The following is a 19,900-nucleotide window of genomic DNA, read 5'->3' on the forward strand; positions in this document are numbered from 1 at the left end:
CCTCCAGTCCCTTCACTGCTCTAGCTCAGGACCTCAATATCTCCTACTAGAACTATTGGAAAAGCTTTAAAAATGTCTTGTTTCCAGGTTGTCATCCCTCAGACTCATCCTCCAAACCGACATCAGAGTGGTTTTTGTGTAACTCAAATCCAGCCATGTATTTGGGCTACACTGTTTCATTGGCTCCCCATCACTGACATGATGAATAGGCTGGTGACATGACAGGTATTCTTCCTAGCCAGCCTCCTCTCCCATGCCTCTTCTCCCTACTTTTTACAACCAGCAACACTTAAGTGTTTGTAATTTCCAGAATAAGCCATGTTTCTTTGCCTTTATTTTTGCCTTTGCATTTATCATTTATCCAAAACATCTTTATACAGACTTCATCTTATTCTTTGCCTGGATAACTCCTGATTCTTCAAGAATAGTTTCTAATATCACCTTTCTGCAAAGGGCTGGAGGATGATTCAGGAGCACTGAGACATGTACTTTTCCTTATAACATGTTTCAGGATTGTGGAATCAGGAACTTGTACTCTTTCTCAACAATCTCTAGGGCCTGTGAGGTCCTTGCATTTGATCTCCATGGCTGACAGTCTATATTTTTTGTCATTCTTATACATCATAGCATCCTAATATTAGTTAAACTTTGAAATTAGAACAGTCCAAATGTTTGCATGAACATTACCTCTCTGCAATAACACACATTACTTTTATAAATAAAACATATATTATACCATGTTTTATCACTTACATTATCTTGTTTGATCTTCATAAGAAATCTGTGAGGTTGGTATTATTACTTCCATTTCATAGAGGAGATATCTAAACTGAGAAGTGAGGTAACTTGCCTGCTGTCAAACAGCTGCGAAGGCAGAGGTGGCCTGTGACCAAGTCTCCTGACTTCCCTCTACCAAGTTGCACTCAAGGCCTCCCATTATGCCATCACAGATATGACAAGGTGGTAACTGGGAGTCTGCCCAGTTAGTGGGTAACATCTGATTCTCCTTCCCAGAGACGGACTCCAGTGAGAGAGACTGGGAGTGTTGGGGGTTCAGGGAGCTGGTTAAGGCACAAGGTCATGGTCCCTTAGTAGCCATAGACTACGAAAAAAGTGATCCAGTATCTTGAGCAGCTGAGTCAAAAAGCCAAGCCAACTACCTAAGCAGTGATTTTTAAGGTATGCACTCTAGCCAACCGGGAGGCCACAAGCATCTTCCTGATGTTCCACAAACTGATCCCAAATGTAAGTCTTGTCTTTGGATCTTACTAGCAAATGGCCCTTGATGTCCTAGATTTTCAGTGTGTGTGTGTGTGTGTGTGTGTGTGTGTGTCTTTCTCTAAAGGCTACTTACTAATGTCTGCAAAATTGTTAGGAGTTGGTAGTATTTCGTATTCATAAATAAGAATTTAGCACATAAGTAGAGTTTACTGAGGACTTGACTAAGTATTCACCTGGCTGCCAGGCAACACTTGGCAGTATTTGCAAACTCCCACTATAAACATGCATGGGCAGATTGTTGAAGGATCCTCAATTTTGGGGAAGATTATTCTGTTACCAGTATCAGTGCTATGATGAGTTGATTATTCTTTTTTGTGGTTATTATTCCTGCTTTTTAATTATAAATTACCCTTCTCTATCTTCATCATCATCTATTTTCTTTGAGGTATACTGTTTGATTAACCCTATGGTAGGAGAGTGATATCACCATAATTTATCACCTTTAAGTTCTCTGTAACAAAACATTAGCATGAATATGGATTGCAGTACACATAGAACTGTCTATGTCAATATTGCTAAAGCAGATATTCACATAATCTGAACAAAATGTGTTTGCACAGCAACAGTTTGTTGCTACCAGAGAATTCTTTGGAGAGTAGGAAAGACTGGAGGAGTGTGTGAGTCTTGGAGCCTTTTGCCTCAGGTAGGTGGGACTCACGTCAAAAAAAGTTTGAGAATCACTGGGTGGAGAGGGAGAACTTGGGTTCATTTTAGTGGGATAGAAAGAAATACAGAGACTAGAAGAGAGTGAATATTTGAAGGAAGACTAGGAGGCGGAAATTGGAGAGATTTCTGGTTCTGAAGAAATTATGCCTACCATGTCTTTTCAGATGTCTGTGGCCTCAGAATGGATGTGGGAGGAACAGTTAAAGGTGAATATGTATCCAGGGGGCCCTATAGGGTAGTCTGTTTCAGGCGCTGTGCAAAAATGCCTTGCCAGGGCAGGTGAGGGCTGAAATCCAGCCTACTGGTTCATTGACCATGAACCCTAGTGCCAGTGAGAGAAACCTTTCTGTAAATTGCCTCTACAGAATGCCTTTTAGTAAGTTATTTAAAAGTGCCCCTATGAATGCAAATTGGTGCAGCCGCTCTGGAAAGCAGTGTGGAGGTTCCTCAGAAAATTAAAAATAGACCTACCCTATGACCCAGCAATAGCACTACTAGGAATTTATCCAAGGGATACAGGAGTACTGATGCATAGGGGCACCTGTACCCCAATGTTTATAGCGGCACTCTCAACAATAGCCAAATTATGGAAAGAGCCTAAATGTCCATCAACTGATGAATGGATAAAGAAATTGTGGTTTATATACACAATGGAATACTACGTGGCAATGAGAAAAAATGAAATATGGCCTTTTGTAGCAACATGGATGGAACTGGAGAGTGTGATGCTAAGTGAAATAAGCCATACAGAGAAAGACAGATACCATATGGTTTCACTCTTATGTGGATCCTGAGAAACATAACAGAAACCCATGGGGGAGGGGAAGGAAAAAAAAAAAAAAAAAAAAAGAGGTTAGAGTGGGAGAGAGCCAAAGCATTAGAGACTGTTAAAAACTGAGAACAAACTGAGGGTTGATGGGGGGTGGGAGGGAGGGCAGGGTGGGAGGGAGGGCAGGGTGGGTGATGGGTATTGAGGAGGGCACCTTTTGGGATGAGCACTGGGTGTTGTATGGAAACCAATTTGACAGTAAATTTCATATATTAAAAAAAAAAAAAATTAAAAAAAAAAAAAAAAAGTGCCCCTATGTGCAAATTATGGCCCTTAAGATACTCCAGGAAATCCTGGGCTACTCTTTTTTTCATGGATATACTGAAGGTGGCCACTTTTGCTCACAACCAGAGAAGATGGCTGAGTAACGTAAGGATATTGTACAGGCATTCAAGTAGACTTGAGACTTAGAGAAGAGTCCAGTAATGTGCTTATATTGTGGCAAAGTCAGAACATGGGAATTAAACAGCCTAGATACAAAATAAGGTCTTCCTTCAGTTTCTTGAAATGCCACCAAGAAAAACTTTCAAATACTGCAAAAAAAGCCATCTAGAAGGAAGAACCCATAGAGAGATGTCTTCTTATTCTGAGCATCTTTGGGTTTAGATTCAGGCAAAAGGAAATCATCTGGTTATTATGAATAATTAAAAATTCCTTAAATGAAGCTGGCCAAAATAGAGCTATCCTCTTCAAAAACCAGTTCTAAATCTTTCCTGGAATACAATTTCACATATACTTTGTTATAAGCTTTACACCTCTGTTAAGCACTGTATGCATTCTGTTTCGTAAAGTGATCCTTGTCTTCAAGTAAACTTTAGTGAATAGTAAGATATTATTAAATGTAAGGATGTAAAACAATATTTAGCTTGGCTCCTGAAAGTTATTCATGTTGATTTCTTATCTAGTAACTATTGAGGGAGATGCGCTGACATTGTGCTATTTTTGGTGACTGAATTGCCATATTCCTTTCAGAATTCACATTTCAAAAATGGCAATGGTAGTGTCAGTGGTTACCTTTATTTCATTTACCCTAGTGACTGAGTGACTATTTATTTGGTATGAATAAAGCTGAGGGTTAGCGCATGTCTCTGGCACACTAGCCATAATCCTACAGGACTGTGTGGTTGAGAAATTCCCATGTGGGCTTGATGAATTGTACAAGATCCGTTATTTTTGTTTTCTAATGGTTTCCCAACCCACAAAAGTCCAGGCCATTGTATTGTTGGAAGAGCAGGCGGAAACCACATTGCTTTAAAAAGTTTAAAAAAAAAAATTAAAGAATTCTGAAAACAAAAACAAAAACAAAAAATAAACCAAAACAAAAAACCAAAACATGGTCCCCCACCTGTAGTCAGTGGAATTTAGGTTCCCAAGGGTTATGGTCAATTTCCACAACTTGCTCCCTTAAGCTATGAGTGGGCAGGCCTATAACATCGTTGTTTGTCTTAATTCTTAACATGTGTGTAAGGGCCAAAAGACATCAAATACAGGGGCTTTGGAGGGTAAAGCCATAACAGCAAATAAATGCAGCTTTTTAAAGATCCAGATGAAGGAATAAGGGGAAAATACTGTAAAAGCAATATTCACGCCCATCTTTTTTGTCCCCCAGATGGAATAGGGTATGTTGTTTTGTTTCCCTTTTGATTCATAACCTGGTGTCAGCACTAGAAAAGAATAAAAACAAGTAACTAGCACTGTAAGTTCATAACATGCATTCATATATGTTAGCTTGAGAGTCAAAATAGCCATGTTATTAGGTTCATTTTAATGTAGAGAACACTGAGACTTAGGCTACCTGACTCACTCAGGACAACTCAGCTTGACAGGTACAGCCTGGACTCCAAGCCCCATCTTCTGATCCTAAAGTCCATGCTTTGCATTTTTTCAGCATACTCTAAAACCAAATGGCATCCCTTTTTTATCTGACCTCCCACAATAATTCGTACCAGTTTAATCAATCCCCAGGTAATGGAAAACTGATTTAACTCTAACATCAATGTTCATACCTGTTACTTCAGGAATCCAGATGCCTCTTGGCTGGTTCTGCCGTTTTTACAACCCATGTAAGTATGAAAAGCTTGAGAACACCATAACCTCCCCCAGAAAGCTGAGGTGACATTAACCTGAATTCAGTCTGGAGGCTTCTCCTGATTTGCTGCAGATCTCACATCACGGGGACCTGTACCTAATAAATTTTAGCCACTGTCATTCCTTTATAATCAGCCTAATTACCCTAACATTCATATTTTTCTTTGGATTACTTTTGTTTTCCATCTAGTTTAATGTAGTCCTCCATTCCATCTTGACCCCAATCAACTCTCTTAATATTTCAGTCTCTTGTCTGAAGGTCCATTAGGTAGCTAGCACCTGGAGGTGTTAGAAAACCTTATGCCTTTTTCACTGTTGCAAGTGAATATCTATGTATCTATATTACAAATTTCTCAACAGTAATTAAAGACTTGCCACAGACACTCAATACAAAGCATAAAAGTTGTATTGACAGAAACATTTTTAATAAAAAATAACATGGTGTTGACCACCAAATACACAGGGATAGGGGTTGTTAAATTATATAACAACTTGGTTTCAAGGTTAAATCTCAACCATCACCAGCAAAGTGTGTTGTACCAAATGCCCAGAGGTCTGGAGCTAAAACCACAGCTAAACTGAGATTTGGGATATATTTTAGTTTTGGCACATACAAGAAACAAGAGGACAAGGCATGGTTCGTTTGAGCATTTGTTCAAAGCATACTGAGTGTATGAATCCCCCACCACAAATTACCCTCTTCCACGGTTCCCATTCAACTTCCAAATAAAAGAAATTGAGAAAGTATTTCTCCCCAAATGTTGAGGGATTTGTCCTTCTTTATGATTTTTTATCAACCAAAGAAGAATCTTAAAGGAAAACACCTTCCAGCCTTGTGTCTTCTTCTTTATGAACTGTTTCATTGGGTTAAAGAAAGATCATCAGGTCAGAAAAGAAAGTTCTGCTCCTAGCCGGAGACCTACTCCTGTAAAGACTTTTTACAGTCAGTAAACAGTCAGTCTCCCCTGCTCATGCACTGTCTGTCTCTCTCAAGAATAAGTAAACATTAATTTTTTCTTTTAAATTATATATAAAAAAGATAAAGTATTTAAAAACCTGAATACATGTAAGATAGCATGACTGAAATGAGGCAGTGGCCTATAACAACTGCTCTGGTGACTTCTCACAGCACAATTCTATGCTATTGAGAGTCTTTTTTTTTTTTTTAATGTTTATTTTTGACAGAGAGAGAGACAGAGCATGAGCAGGGGAGGGGTAGAGGGAGAGAGGGAGACACAGAATCTGAAGCAAAGCAGGCTCCAGGCTCTGAGCTGTCAGCACAGAGCCCGACACGGGGCTCGAACTCACTAGCTGTGAGATCATGACCTGAGCTGAAGTCGGACGCTCAACTGACTGAGCCACCCAGGCACCCCTCTATTGACAGTCTTTATCTGAAGTCTGACAAATTTGTTTGTAAAATCTGTCTTTGCCAGAAACATTGGCAGGGCATTCATAACCAACCCTTCTGTGCTTAAGAGCTACATAAAATAGTAGTTCTACATAAATACATAGAATAGCTAGAACAACGTAAATTATGGAAAACTGTGTTCCCCCGTTAGTTTTGCACCTGGAAGGAAATACCTAGCCTCTGAATGAATAGTGATGGGATGTTAGGGAGACTGTATCATGTCACAAGAGGGAGTTAGAAGACAGGAAGTTAGGGTAGTATCTCAGAGGACTCTGACTAGGATAAGGAAGGCGCTGAGGTACCTGGGCATATTTATTCCAGAGAAACAAATGTTATGGGAAGAACACAAATGCTGCCACAAAATATTGAAAGGGCTGTTACAGAAAAGATGATTAGATACTCTGTTCCAGAAGGCAGATCATTGGAATAAAATGAAGATGTTGAATTGAATGATCTCTAAGTTCCCTTAAATAAAATTCTGGTGTTTCAAAGTTACAAGGAGAGAGGCTGTGGCTCAGCACAGCACATAAATATGAGTTTTCCTTCAATGGGCAGAGACACCCAATCCTTAAGATATTTTGACATTTGGAAGAAGTCTGGATTGCCATTTAAGAAAAAGGTAGAGGGCATGCCTACATTCTGAGTAAATCAAGCTCTATGACAGCATGGCCTCTCCAATTCTAAGATATTTTAATTCTTTAGTAGGATGTGATGTGTCATAGAAAGTGCTAAATAAGGGGTCTATGTGTCCTTCATTGGCCATGGGGGTAGGTACTGTCTAGGTAGAGATTGTTGTCATTCTCCAGTTCTCCCGGCTTGGAAATTGCTAAGAAGCAGATTTTCCAGTGCATTTGAATTAATAGTCTTACTTCTACTTTATCTGGGATTTTTTGGTTGTTGTTCATTGTAAACATCTGTGAAGTTTTTTTTATAGCAGCTATAAAACCAAAGCCACATACAAGCACGCACCAAGAAAATCCTATACTCAGCCTGGAATGAGGATGTCATTGGATACTGTTTTGCAGATAGCATGTGGTAAACTGATTGACAAAGTCTAGAAATAAATCAAGATTATCCTAACGTTTAGAAATCTGACAGACAGATGGTGCCAACACGTTTCAAGCTCTTAACTGGGTCATAGTCTTATAATAAGTTATGATGTTTCCTGACCTTCTAGGCAGCTATCCTGCCAACCTCTAGGGTTTGGGTTTGGGGGAACAATTTCACCATCAACTACCTATAAATTCTCTCACTGGAAGAATAAGATTAACAAGAGCAAATTCACCGAACATCCTATTAACACTGAAGTGAAGCTCATCCCAGCAGTTATGAGGGAGCTAAACATGTAAAGGTCATGCACAAGAACAACTTGTATACTAAGCAAGAAATAGAAGACAGAAGGCCAAAAGAAACAATAGATATATTGGGATACCTTCAACTGCAAGTGCCAGAAAACCCACCTCAAAATGGCCTAAGCAGAGGGAATTTATTGACTTACATAGCTGAAAATTTCAGGTTTGGCTGGACTCAAAGATGCAGATGATGTCCAGACAACATTCACAACGCACTCCCCTAGATCTCTCTATCTCTCATCTTCGCTTCATTCTCAGAAGATTCTTTTCACCTGGTGGCCCCTAAAAACTCCAGGCTTACATTCTTCCCAACCCCAAGTCAAATAGAGACAGTACCTTTTTCCCAGCAGTTTTCGCACAAGGCCCTGATTGATTTCATTGGCTTGTTTTTGGTCATGTGCACCTTCTTCACTAATGGTAGAGGCCTAGAGCTGGGTTTATAAAGTCAGCACCTAAACCACAAGGACAGAAAATGGGAAAACTAGGGAAGGAGGAGGAATAAATGCTGGGCAGGCAAAACCCACGGATGTCTATTTGCTAGAATAGCTTCAAGCAATGTGGTAACATCACTGATGTCTGGGAAATTTCTATAGGCTGTAGACCCAGGCAGTTGGAGTTTCAGACGTTGCTATTTTATGAATAGAAGCTCCAGTTCCATCATAGATGAGGATATAGCAGCTCTCAGCACACCAACCAGTTCTGGATTTTGGAAGGTCTTTAGTCTAAGAATCAGTGTCAGCCACATTTGGCACAAGAAGACCCCATATTCTCAGAGTAGATAAGGCTACTCTGTATCAGGCATACACATTGGAACTTATCTAGTAGTGCCATCTTAAGAAACAAAGAACAACTCTGTGACAGTATGGGGATGTGCATAAATGTTCAGATGCAAGTGTCAGTAGTCTTGGTGCTGTATCACTGAGAAGCCCTTAGAAGAGCACAATAGACAAACAGTGGTCTTGGAAACTCATCTTTCATGTGGCAGTGGGTAGAAAAGGGAGGGGACAATAAGTTAAAACCTGGGCTAGACTCCACTGTGTGGGAGTAGGGGAAATCACTCCTTGAGAAAGAAGGAAAGGTAATAGCTTATTGCTCTGCTCCATTTTCGAGGTGGATGGGTAAGTCTGGACAAAGTAAAACTTTTCAGCAAGTTGAAAAATGAGTTCTTCAGTCAAGGTAGGGAAAAGCCACTGTGGAAGAAAACAAGGGAAAGGCTCTAGTTCTTGAGGGTTTAAAATGAGCCATTGAGTTTTAGGAGCCATAATTTGACTTTGAGCACATGAAGACATTGGCATATATGTCCCTTGGGGGCAGCTCCTTTTGCCCACTATTGCCAAACTTTTAGTTACAGTCAGGTGTGGATATGCCTTTTAACAAGAATTTGTATTTCTTAATGATACAAAAGGCCTAAAGTCCATCAATGACTTAAAAGGAAAATCATGTTCCTGTCTTCCAGCCTCCTTTTCATGAAGTCTAGCAGGGAAGGAAGGAAGGAGGAAGGGAATTCCATATATTCACTAGGATTGTAATAACAAAGTACCACAGACTGTGTGGCTTAAAAAATGGAAATTTATCATCTCATAGTTCTGCAGGTTAGAATTTTAAGATTGTGGTATAGATGGTGTTGGTTTCTTCTGAGCACTGTGAGGAAGAATCAGCTCCATGCCTCTTCCCTAGCTTCTGGTGGTTTTCTGGCAATCTTTGGCATTCCTTGGCTTATAAATGCATCACCCCAATCTGTGCCTTCATCTTCACATGGTATTCTTCCTATGTGGCCATCTGAGTCCAAATTTCCCATTTTTATAAGGATACCAGTCATATTGGATTAGAGCCCTTGCTAATCTCTTCTTTTTTAAAATTTTTTTAATGTTTATTTATTTTGGAGAGAAAGAGACAGAGCATGAGCAGGAGAGGGGCAGAGAGAGAGGGAGACACAGAATCTGAAGCAGGCTCCAAGCTCTGAGCTGTTAGCACAGAGCCTGATGCGGGGCTCAAACTCATGAGCAGTGAGATCATGACCCGAGGCAAAGTCGGATGGCCAACCGACTGAGCCACCCAGGTGCCCCCTAATGATCTCTTCTTTACTACCTCTTCAATAACCTTTGTTCCAAATAAGGTCACATTCTGAGGTACTGGGGGTTAAGACCTCAACATATGGGGGAGGGTGTACACAATTCAAACCGTAACAGTCCATAATCATTCTTAATATTCCAGAAGTTATAAATGGCTGCACATTTTGCTCCAGTGTTTGAATTATAGCACTAAATATATACTTAATATTATGATGGCATTGGGGAGGGGAGTGTACACTTCAGAATTCCCTCTTTCCCATCACTGAGATAATCCTGGTGACTGAAGGATAAAAAAACAGATTCTTCCAGCTTGAAAGATTTATATATCTTTTGAGTCAAAAACTGGAGGAAAATCAAAATTCCTTTTGTATAAAGGGACTGAGTCTTTGACTTTCCAAGCAACGGGAGAGGAGAACCCGTTGTTACTTTACTCTCAGTAGGGACAGGAGAATACAGTGCTTCTCTTTCTACTCCCCCTCTCTGAAGTAGGAGCATGGGAATTTGGCTTTTGAGAGCGATTTCTCCTATTTCTGATACAAACTAATTGATCACATGTTTCTGCAAATACCCACTTGCCCAGTGTCAGTGAGGCTTTGTGCTGAACAAAAAGAAGACAGCTGTACATTTAACCACAGTCAAGTCCTTTGTGGGGCAGACAGGAATAACATGCATGATTGCAACCCATAAATAATACACCTCATGTCATCTGCATTTTGCCTACCCTTTAAAACAGAGTCTGCTATTCCTGGACAAGCCAATGTTAATCCTAGACTCCTAACTTCAGGGCCAGTTCTTGCAGGGAGTGGCATTTCCCTTCACCTCTTCCTCTCTCTATATTTTCAGTCCAGCCAAGCATAAATAAGTAGGCAGTTTCTACCCTGATCACTGAAGCTCTAAAGATAGGGCACTGAACCCACTAAATGATGAATACATGCCATATGGAGCTAACGGCAAGTTCGGATATAAATTATCTCTGTATTGCTCTCTGCATTGCAGATAAAAAGTCCCTTGTGTCATCTCTTTGTACTGAGCTGTGTGTATCTGAAAACAGCAAAAATCACTGAGAAAAGTGGGACATTTAATTTTGTCTAAAAAGGACTGGGTATTGCTTGCATTGATTAGTGAATGTTTTTAAAACATTATTTGATGTTGTGCACAATTTATTTCATTGGAATCTTATATTTGAAGCAAATATTTGAATTCTTCTGGCCAGCTGTATTGATAGTGCAGTGCAGTGTACAAGAGTTGGAGTCAAAAGACCCTGGTGTGGGTTCCTGCACTGAGAATAACATTTGCCAAACATTTGCAGAATACTAACAACTGTTCTGGGCAGATTATGTAGGTTATATCATTTACTCTTCACAACAACTTTAACAGACAGGTCCTACTATTCCCAATTTGTATGTGAGAAAACCATTCAGATAGCTATGAGAAGAGCTGGATTCAAATCCACGCTGTCAGCCATAAAGTCCATGCTCTTTCCACTACTCCATGTGACCTCTTGCCTTCTGGCTGTTTTGACCTGAAGCAGACACAAATACTTTCTTGGTCTCGTTATTCTTAGGGGAATTAAATTAAATATTCTCTAAGATCCTTCTGAGCTCTGAACACTGTCTGTGATCACTCCCTTTCTACTTTTCAAAATCTGAGTAAGCCTTTTATTTAAATACTACCCTCCTTCTTCAAACCCTAAGATAATCTTCCTATGGATGGAGGGAGGGGGGTAAACCTTTTCTGCATCAAAGATTAGAAATTATAAAGTTCAGAAATTGTTTTGCCTTAGGCCTATCTTCCTGTTGACCTACGTGCAGTCTTCTACTAGCACAAAGAGGGCATAAGAAATCCCAGTGTCCTTCAGCAGTCCCGAGGGTCTCAGACAATGTATGGTTGCGTTGTGTGATATATGTGTTTCCCTTCTGTATAGAAGTATGAACTATTTAGGAATACAAGTAACCACTTATTGTCTACCTAATTTTCTTGGTATTCCTACCTAGATTCAATAAAAATACATTTGAAACATGGCATATTAATTTCTCATTAAGCTTTCCCAATTTTCTTTATGGATTGATGTGCCAAGCTAAATACAAGAGGATAGCTATGTTCTATGAAACCATCTGTAAGCATACCAATACCAAGAACAAAAATATTGCTTTCAGGATACTCCTAAGGGTGGCTGACTGGCTCAGTCGGTAGAATGTATAACTCTTGATCTTGAGGTCATGAATTCAAGCCTCGTATTCGGATCAGAGATTACTTAGAGAAAAAAAAAGATACCCTGAAGGGCTCCAGAAACTGCACAGAATGGCTATGGAAAGATTAAGAGGCAAGAGTAAGTATGGCCTTAATAAAGTCTTGGATTGAGGAGATTCAAGGAAAGATAGCAAAAGTGACCTAGTCCCAAAGTAGTTACTGCTAAAATTTTCAAATGAGTGAACTAATAGATGACTTCTTCACCAGAGTGTGTAAGTATACAAAATATTAGATGTGCCTACTTTTGAAAGAAGAAGAGAGGAACTTTCATTAAAAAAGTAGACTCTGGAAAAGACTCCTTAGGTTGCCTTTTCATTGGAACTTGACCTTCGCAAAAGCAGTGAAGTGATATAACTAGAAGCAGATTTTTTGAAGGCTCTTTCAGGCTCTGATTTATAGCTTGAGAGATAATTATTAAGAAAGTAAATCATTGAATGTATAAGTTGGATATTTTAGATAGCATGAATGATCAATACCATCTCCTCCCTTACACTTAATTAATTTAATCAACAAGTTATCTACTAAAATCTCTCTTCAAAAGGAACAAAAAAGAAGGAAGTCAGCATTTACTGAGTACTTTCCATATGTCAGACATATTATTTTATTTTATTCATCTCTTTGCCTTTTCTCCACCTAGCCTTAATCATAGAGAAAGTATAAACAGCCACTTTTGAAATAGCCAAAATCAAAATAGGATTTTTTTTCTTCTCAACAACTAGAAATTTTACATTAGTTCTCCTTTCTTTGTAGAGGACTGATACAGGACTGGATTCAATTTTCAGAATGACTATTCTGGCTTTGATTCATGGAAGGCACTGTTATGAGTACTGAAAAGGCTATTTTCATGCAACCCTAAGTAAGGATGTATGTAACCCATTTCATCCATCCATACTCAGGAGTCCCATAATTAAGTGTATAAATCATTTGAAGCCTATCATTTTTTTATAGTTACTAATCCAGCACAAATATTTAAAAATTTAAAAAGAAGTTTCAAGGTCTATAGTCACTTTTATTGAAAAGGATCTTTAAATGCATTAAAACTCAAGTCAATCTTACTTATTAAAAGACAGAAGCCTTGGGGTGCCTGGCTGGCAGTCAGTAGAGCAAGCAGCTCTTGACCTTGAAGTCATGAGTTCGAACCCCATGTGGCACATAGAGATTACATCATCATCATCATCATCATCATCCATAAGTCTCAAAACCTTATCAGTGAGCTGTGAATATAATAAATATCTGTAAGTGTAACCTCAACACAGAAAATATCAAGAGTGATAGGAAAAAAAAAAACAAGAGTAGGCTAGTTCAGAATCTATTTTGATGTGTCTCCCTAAAACAAAATTTCTGCTAATATTGAAATAATTTTTAAAAATTACAAATGTCATGGCACCTGGCTGGCTTAGTCAGTAGAGCATGTGACTCTTGATCTTGGAGTTCTGAGTTCAAGCCCCACATTGGGCAAAGAGCCAATTAAAAAAAAAAGTAGGGGTCCCTGGGTGCCTGAGTCGGTTAAGCTTGAGACTCTTGATTTCAGCTCAGGTCATGATCTCATGGTTTGTGAGTTTGAGCCCTGTGTCAGGCTCTGTGCTGACAGTACAGAGCCTGCTTGGGATTCTTTCTCTCTCTCTCTCTCTCTCTCTCTCTCTCTCTGCACCTCCTCCTCAAAATAAATAAACTTTTTATAAAGAAAGAAAAAATTTCTTTTAAAAAATTGCAAGTATTTGTTTTCATGAGCAAGAGCCCAGATCTTGTGACCATATTATGATTACATTAATACCAAACCCTGACTGAACTTTTCCCAATGAAACAATTTTATTGCGTATTTATCTGTCCTTGCATTTAAAGTGAGTTGTAGTCTTTCATGCATGAATGATAAAATATACGCTGAAAACAATTACAATTATTACTAAAATAGCAGTAGGTTTTGTAACTTTAGCAAAAAGTTATTTCTCAGGATTTTCTAGTATTTAGTATTTCTTCATATGGCAGAATTTGCATGCATGTTGTTTTAAAATTCTATAAACAAATTGTGATGAGTTTGCTCTTTAATCACATTGGTATTGTCTAAAACCCCACAGGGGATGTTGATGTGCATATGTTTTTTTAAAAATATTTTTTAAGTTTATTTATTTACTTAGAGAGAGACCATGAGCAGGGGAGAGGCAGAGAGAGAGAGAGAGAGAGAGAGAGAGAGAATCCCAAGCAGGCTCTGCACTAATAGTGCAGAGCTCAAACTCACGAACTGTGAGATCATGATCTGAGCTGAAATCAAGAGCTAGACGCTTAACCAACTGAGCCACCCAGGTGCCCCTCAAATATGGTTTTTGACTTTGAAAATATAATTTGATTGTAAACTTTTAGTTTTTTTCTCTTTTTATTGAAGTATATATGTATGTCTAATTAACATATAGTATATTTGTTTCAGGTGTACAATATAATGATTCAACCATTTTATACATTACTCATTGTTCATCAAGATAAGTGTGTACTCTTAATCCTCTTTATCTGTTTCACTCATCCCCCTCTCCCCCCGACCCGCCTTCTGGAAACCATGAGTTTGTTCTCTGTATTTAAGAGCCAATTCCCTTGTTTGTCTCTTCTGTTCTTCATTTGTTTGTTTCTTAAATTCCATATATGAGTGAAATCATATGGTATTTATCTTTCTCAGTCTGACTTATTTCACTTAACATTATCCTCTCTACATCTATCCATGTTGTCACAAGTGGCATGATTCCATTCTTTCTTATAATACTTGTGTGTGCGTGTGTGTGTGTGTGTGTGTATGTGTGTGTATCTTCTTATCCATTTACCTATTAATAGACTCTTAGGTTGCTTCCATATTTTGGCCATTGTAAATAATGTTGCAATAAACATAGGAGTGCATATATCTTTTATGTATATAAATATATCTTTTTGAATTAATGTTTTTGTTTTCCTTGGGTAATTTCCAGTTACTGGAATTATTGGATCATAGGGTAATGTGATAATCTCATTGTGGTTTTGATTGCATTTTCCTGATGATTAGTGATGTTGAGCATCCTTTCATGTGTCTGTTGGCCATTTGTATGTCTTCTTTGAAAAAATGTCTATTCAAGTCCTCTGCCTATTGTTTATTTGGATTATCTTGGGTTTTTGTGGTGTTGAGTTATATGAGTTTTTTATATGTTTTGGATATTAACCCCCTTACAGGATATATTACTTGTAAATATCTTCTTCCATTCAGTAGATTGCCTTTTTGTTTTGTTGATAATTTCCTTCATTGTGCAAAAGCTTTTGTTTTGGTGTGGTCCCAATAGTTATACTTTTGTTTCCCCTGACTGAGGAGACATTTCTAGAAAAATGTTTCTATGGCTGATATAAAAAAATTACCACCTTTGTTTTCTTTCAGGAGTTTTATGGTTTCATGTCTCAGATTTAAGTCTTTAATCCATTTTGAGTTTATTTTGTGTATGGTGTAAGAAAGTGGTCCAGTTTTATTCTTTTACATGTAGCTTCACAGTTTTCCCAGCACCATTTATTGAAGAGATTGTCTTTTTCCCATTGTATATTCTTGCCACCTTTGTCATAGATAATAACAAAGACAAATGGATGAAACTTTAAAATATGCTAAATTAAAGAGGTGAATTATAAAAGACCACATATAATTTCATTTATATGAAATATCCATAACAGGCAAAACCATAGAGATGGAAAGCAGTGATTTCCTGGGGTGTGGGGAAGAGGGAAATGGGGAAGTGATTGCTAATGGATATAGGGTTTCTTTTGGAGGTGATGAAAACGCTCTAAAATTACATAGTGGTAATGGGTGGCTTTTTTAATTGAATAATTTAAAATAATTATTGCATAAGATTGTGAACAAATCCTGACCAGCTATAAAGCCATGGAAGATCTAGTAGCCAAGAATGCATGATTTTAAAACTTTATTACCCACTAGGGGCTGTTCTTATGCCCCTCAATCAAATGCTTAACTAACCATATATATTTAGTCAAGGTTAGGAAACTGGAGTAGACTAAAGAAGAAATTAGAATACCACTGGAAACCTTTTCAAAGAAAAGATCCTACCTTTTCCCTACAAACTAGTCAGATTTGCAACTCATAGTGTTTGGAATTTTCTGGCTGACCTCAGCTGAAATGAAAATGCCAGGGAGAGGAGGCAGGTGTAGTGATGAAGGATTTGCACAGTTTGAGATATTTTGGCCATTGTCAACAAACTTTTGGAAGATCAAATCAAGAGCCCTTGAATGTCCTTAGGTTAATTTAGAAAGTAGCTCCATCCAGAAAGGGGGCTTTAACTTTTTTTTTAAAGAGTACATTCTCCTTCTCCAAACCAACCTAAAGGTCCTTTTCCTCTTTACCCTTCATAAATTCAGTGTATTAGTTAGGATTATGTACCTTTACATGTGACAGAAAAGAAAACCCACAAAAGAACTGTGGCTTATGTGATTATTTCTGTTTCATATAAAAGAAATCTGCTGGTAAGCAGTGTAAGGTTAAGGGTATTTATTCTACAAATTTGGGAGGGACCCAGATTGCTTCCAGCTTGCCACTTGCTGTCCTTCATCCTCATGATCCAAGATAGCTGTTGGAGATCTAGCCAACCCAACTATATCTCAACAATAGGATGGAGGGACCAGGAAAGGTACATTCCCTCCCTTTGAGAAAACTTCCTAGAAATTATAAGACTTAGCCAAATTTAGGCACAAGCCATAATCTAACTGCAGATGAAGCTTGGCAGGTCTTCAGCTGACTGGAAATGGCTCAGTTAAATCTGAGTTCTTATTGCTAGAGAAGAAAAGGAGAATGGATATTCAGAGGCAAGTAACAATCTTTGCCTATAAATTTTGGTTGGGGTCCAGGCAAACCTAGAACACACATCTCCTAAATCCAAGTGTAGGGCACTTTTACATTTTAAATTTCTGTGTTAGAATACTATATTTTGCCAAGCTCTCCAGCACATTCAGTTGTCCTGTGACGTTTGGTTAAATGTGGCTGCAGAATAATATAATTGGCAAGTGCCTTTGGTCAGTGGTCTGTTTCTATGTTGTTTTGTTTTCCTTAATATCTGTTTCATGAGGTATAACTGACACATCATAAACTTTACCCATTTTGTGACTTTCAAATTGTACAATTCATGGGGCACCCGGCTAGCTCAGTTGGTGGAACATGTGACTCTTGGTCTCAGGGTTGTAAGTTTGAGCTTCACATGGGGTGTAGAGATAACCTAAAATCTTTAAAACAATAGTGTACAATTCAATGCTTTTTCATATGTTCACAGAGTTGTGCACCCATCACCGCTATGTAATTTTCAAGTATTTTCATCACCCCCAAAAGAAACCTTATATCCATTAGCAATCACTTTTCCATTTCCCTCTTCCCCAAGGCCCTGGCAATCACTAATCTACTTTCCATCTCTATGGTTTTGCCTATTATCGACATTTCATATAGATGAAATTATATGTGGTCTTTTATAACTGATCTCTTCCATTTAGCATGTTTTAAAGTTTCATCTATGTTGTCTCATCTATTAAAGGAATGTACTTCATTCCTTTTTATGGCTGAATAACATTCTGTCATATGGATATCCATAGCTGGCTTATCCTTCCATCACCTGATGAAATTTGGGTTGTTTCCACTTTATGACTATTATGAATAATGCTGCTATGAACACTCATATACACATTTTTGTGTAGCCATATGTTTTCATTTCTATCGTGTCTATACCTCGGAGTGGAATTGCTGACTTATATGATAACTCTATGTTTAACATTTTGAGGAACTGCCAAACTCTTTTCCAAAGTGGCTGTTCTGACCAGCAATGCATAAGGGCTTCATTTTTTTTTTAATTTTTAAAAAATATTTATTTATTTTTGTGAGAGAGAGAGAGAGAGAGATAGAGTGTGAGCTGGGGAGGGGCAGAGAGAGGGAGACACAGAACCTGAAGCAGTCTCCAGGCTCGAACTCATAAACTGTGAGGTCATGACCTGAGCTGGAGTTGGACGCTTAACCAACTGAGCCACCCAGGTGCCCCAGTGAGGGCTTTAATTTTGCTGCATCCTCACCAGAACTTGTTTTTTTTTTTTTTTTTTTTTTAACGTTTATTTATTTTTGAGACAGAGAGAGACAGAGCATGAACGGGGGAGGGTCAGAGAGAGAGGGAGACACAGAATCTGAAACAGGTCAGCACAGAGCCCGAAGCGGGGCTCGAACTCACGGACCGCAAGATCATGACCTGAGCCAAAGTCGGACGCTTAACTGACTGAGCCACCCAGGTGCCCCAGACCAGCACTTGTTATTATCTTTGATTTTAAGCCATCCTACTGGGTCTGAAGTGGTATCTCATTATGGTTTTCATTCCCATTTCCCTGATGGCAAATGATGTTGAGCATCTTTTCATATGCTTATTGATCATTTATATATCTTTTTTGGAGAAATGACTATTTAAATCTGTTGCCAATTTTTTTTCAATATATGAAGTTTATTGTCAAACTTGTTTCCATACAACACCCAGTGCTCATCCCAAAAGGTGCCCTCCTCAATACCCATCACCCACCCTCCCCTCCCTCCCACCCCCCATCAACCCTCAGTTTGTTCTCAGTTTTTAACAGTCTCTTACGCTTTGGCTCTCTTCCACTCTAACCTCTTTTTTTTTTTTTTTCCCCTTCCCCTCCCCCATGGGTTTCTGTTAAGTTTCTCAGGATCCACATAAGAGTGAAAACATATGGTATCTGTCTTTCTCTGTATGGCTTATTTCACTTAGCATCACACTCTCCAGTTCCATCCATGTTGCTACAAAGGGCCATATTTCATTCTTTCTCATTGCCACGTAGTACTCCATTGTGTATATGAACCACAATTTCTTTATCCATTCATCAGTTGATGGACATTTAGGCTCTTTCCATAATTTGGCTATTGTTGAGAGAGCTGCTATAAACATTGGGGTACAAGTGCCCCTATGCATCAGTACTCCTGTATCCCTTGGGTAAATTCCTAGCAGTGCTATTGCTGGGTCATAGGGTAGGTCTATTTTTAATTTTTTGAGGAACCTCCACACTGTTTTCCAGAGTGGCTGCACCAATTTGCATTCCCACCAACAGTTGTTGCCAATTTTTAAATTGGATTATTTGTCTATTGTTGAGTTAGACAAGCTCCTTATCAGATATGTGATATGGAAATATTTTCTCCCATTTATTGGCTATCTTAACTTTCTTAATGGTGTCTTTAAAATACAAAAGTTTTTAATTTTGATAAGGCACAATTTTTCTTTGTTGTTCATGTTTTTGTTATCACATCTAAAAAACATTGCCAAGCCCAAGCTCACAAAGATTTACCCCTGTTTCTAGTAAGAGTTTTATAGTTTTAGTGGTTAACATTTAGGTTGATAATCCTTTTTGTGTTAATTTCGGTATATGGTGTTTTGTACTCTTAAGCTTTATAATGCAATAACAAAATTATTGTGAATCATGGGTATCTCTCCAAAGAGAGTTCAAACAACCTCAGCAATTCGTACTGGAAAAGATTGAGCTCTTTGGGCTAGATTGCCATTTCCATTACTCTAGAAAGAGTAATATGGTATAACGATGCTTCTTTTGTTTATAATTTATCATAGATAATTTACAAAATGACCAAAATTGACTACTGTCCCCTTTAGAGTTGAGTATAAATAATCGAATTAGGAATTGGTACATTTAGCAATAATATCTTCCATGTTCCTGACAGACACCATTATGCCTTCATGGGAATTGTGACTATAAACTTTCAATTTTTGATCAATCAGAAAATTAAAGTTAGACAAATGCAATCAAATAGCCACAACTAAATTGGTACAGCAACTGTGGAAAATAGTATAGATATTACTCAAAAAATTAAAAATAGAGGGGCACCTGGGTGGCTCAGTCAATTAGACGTCTGACTTTAGCTCAGGTCATGATCTCACAGTTCATGGGTTTGAGCCCCATG

The 19,900-nt window shown here is 38.4% G+C and overlaps 1 protein-coding gene across 1 annotated transcript in view; it reads left to right on the forward strand.

The window, feature by feature from the left end:
- Window positions 1-1,028: 1,028 nt before the first annotated feature.
- Window positions 1,029-19,900, forward strand: part of EHBP1 (EH domain binding protein 1) — a 366,236-nt gene continuing 347,364 nt past the window's right edge. Inside the window, exon 1 of the mRNA XM_019433536.2 lies at window positions 1,029-1,245. The gene's annotated coding sequence lies outside the window, so the exon portion shown is untranslated. The remainder of the gene's footprint in view (window positions 1,246-19,900) is intronic.

Source organism: Panthera pardus, unplaced genomic scaffold (genome assembly GCF_024362965.1).
Source record: "Panthera pardus isolate Hobbes unplaced genomic scaffold, ASM2436296v1 HiC_scaffold_25, whole genome shotgun sequence".
NCBI classification, from domain to species: domain Eukaryota; kingdom Metazoa; phylum Chordata; class Mammalia; order Carnivora; family Felidae; genus Panthera; species Panthera pardus.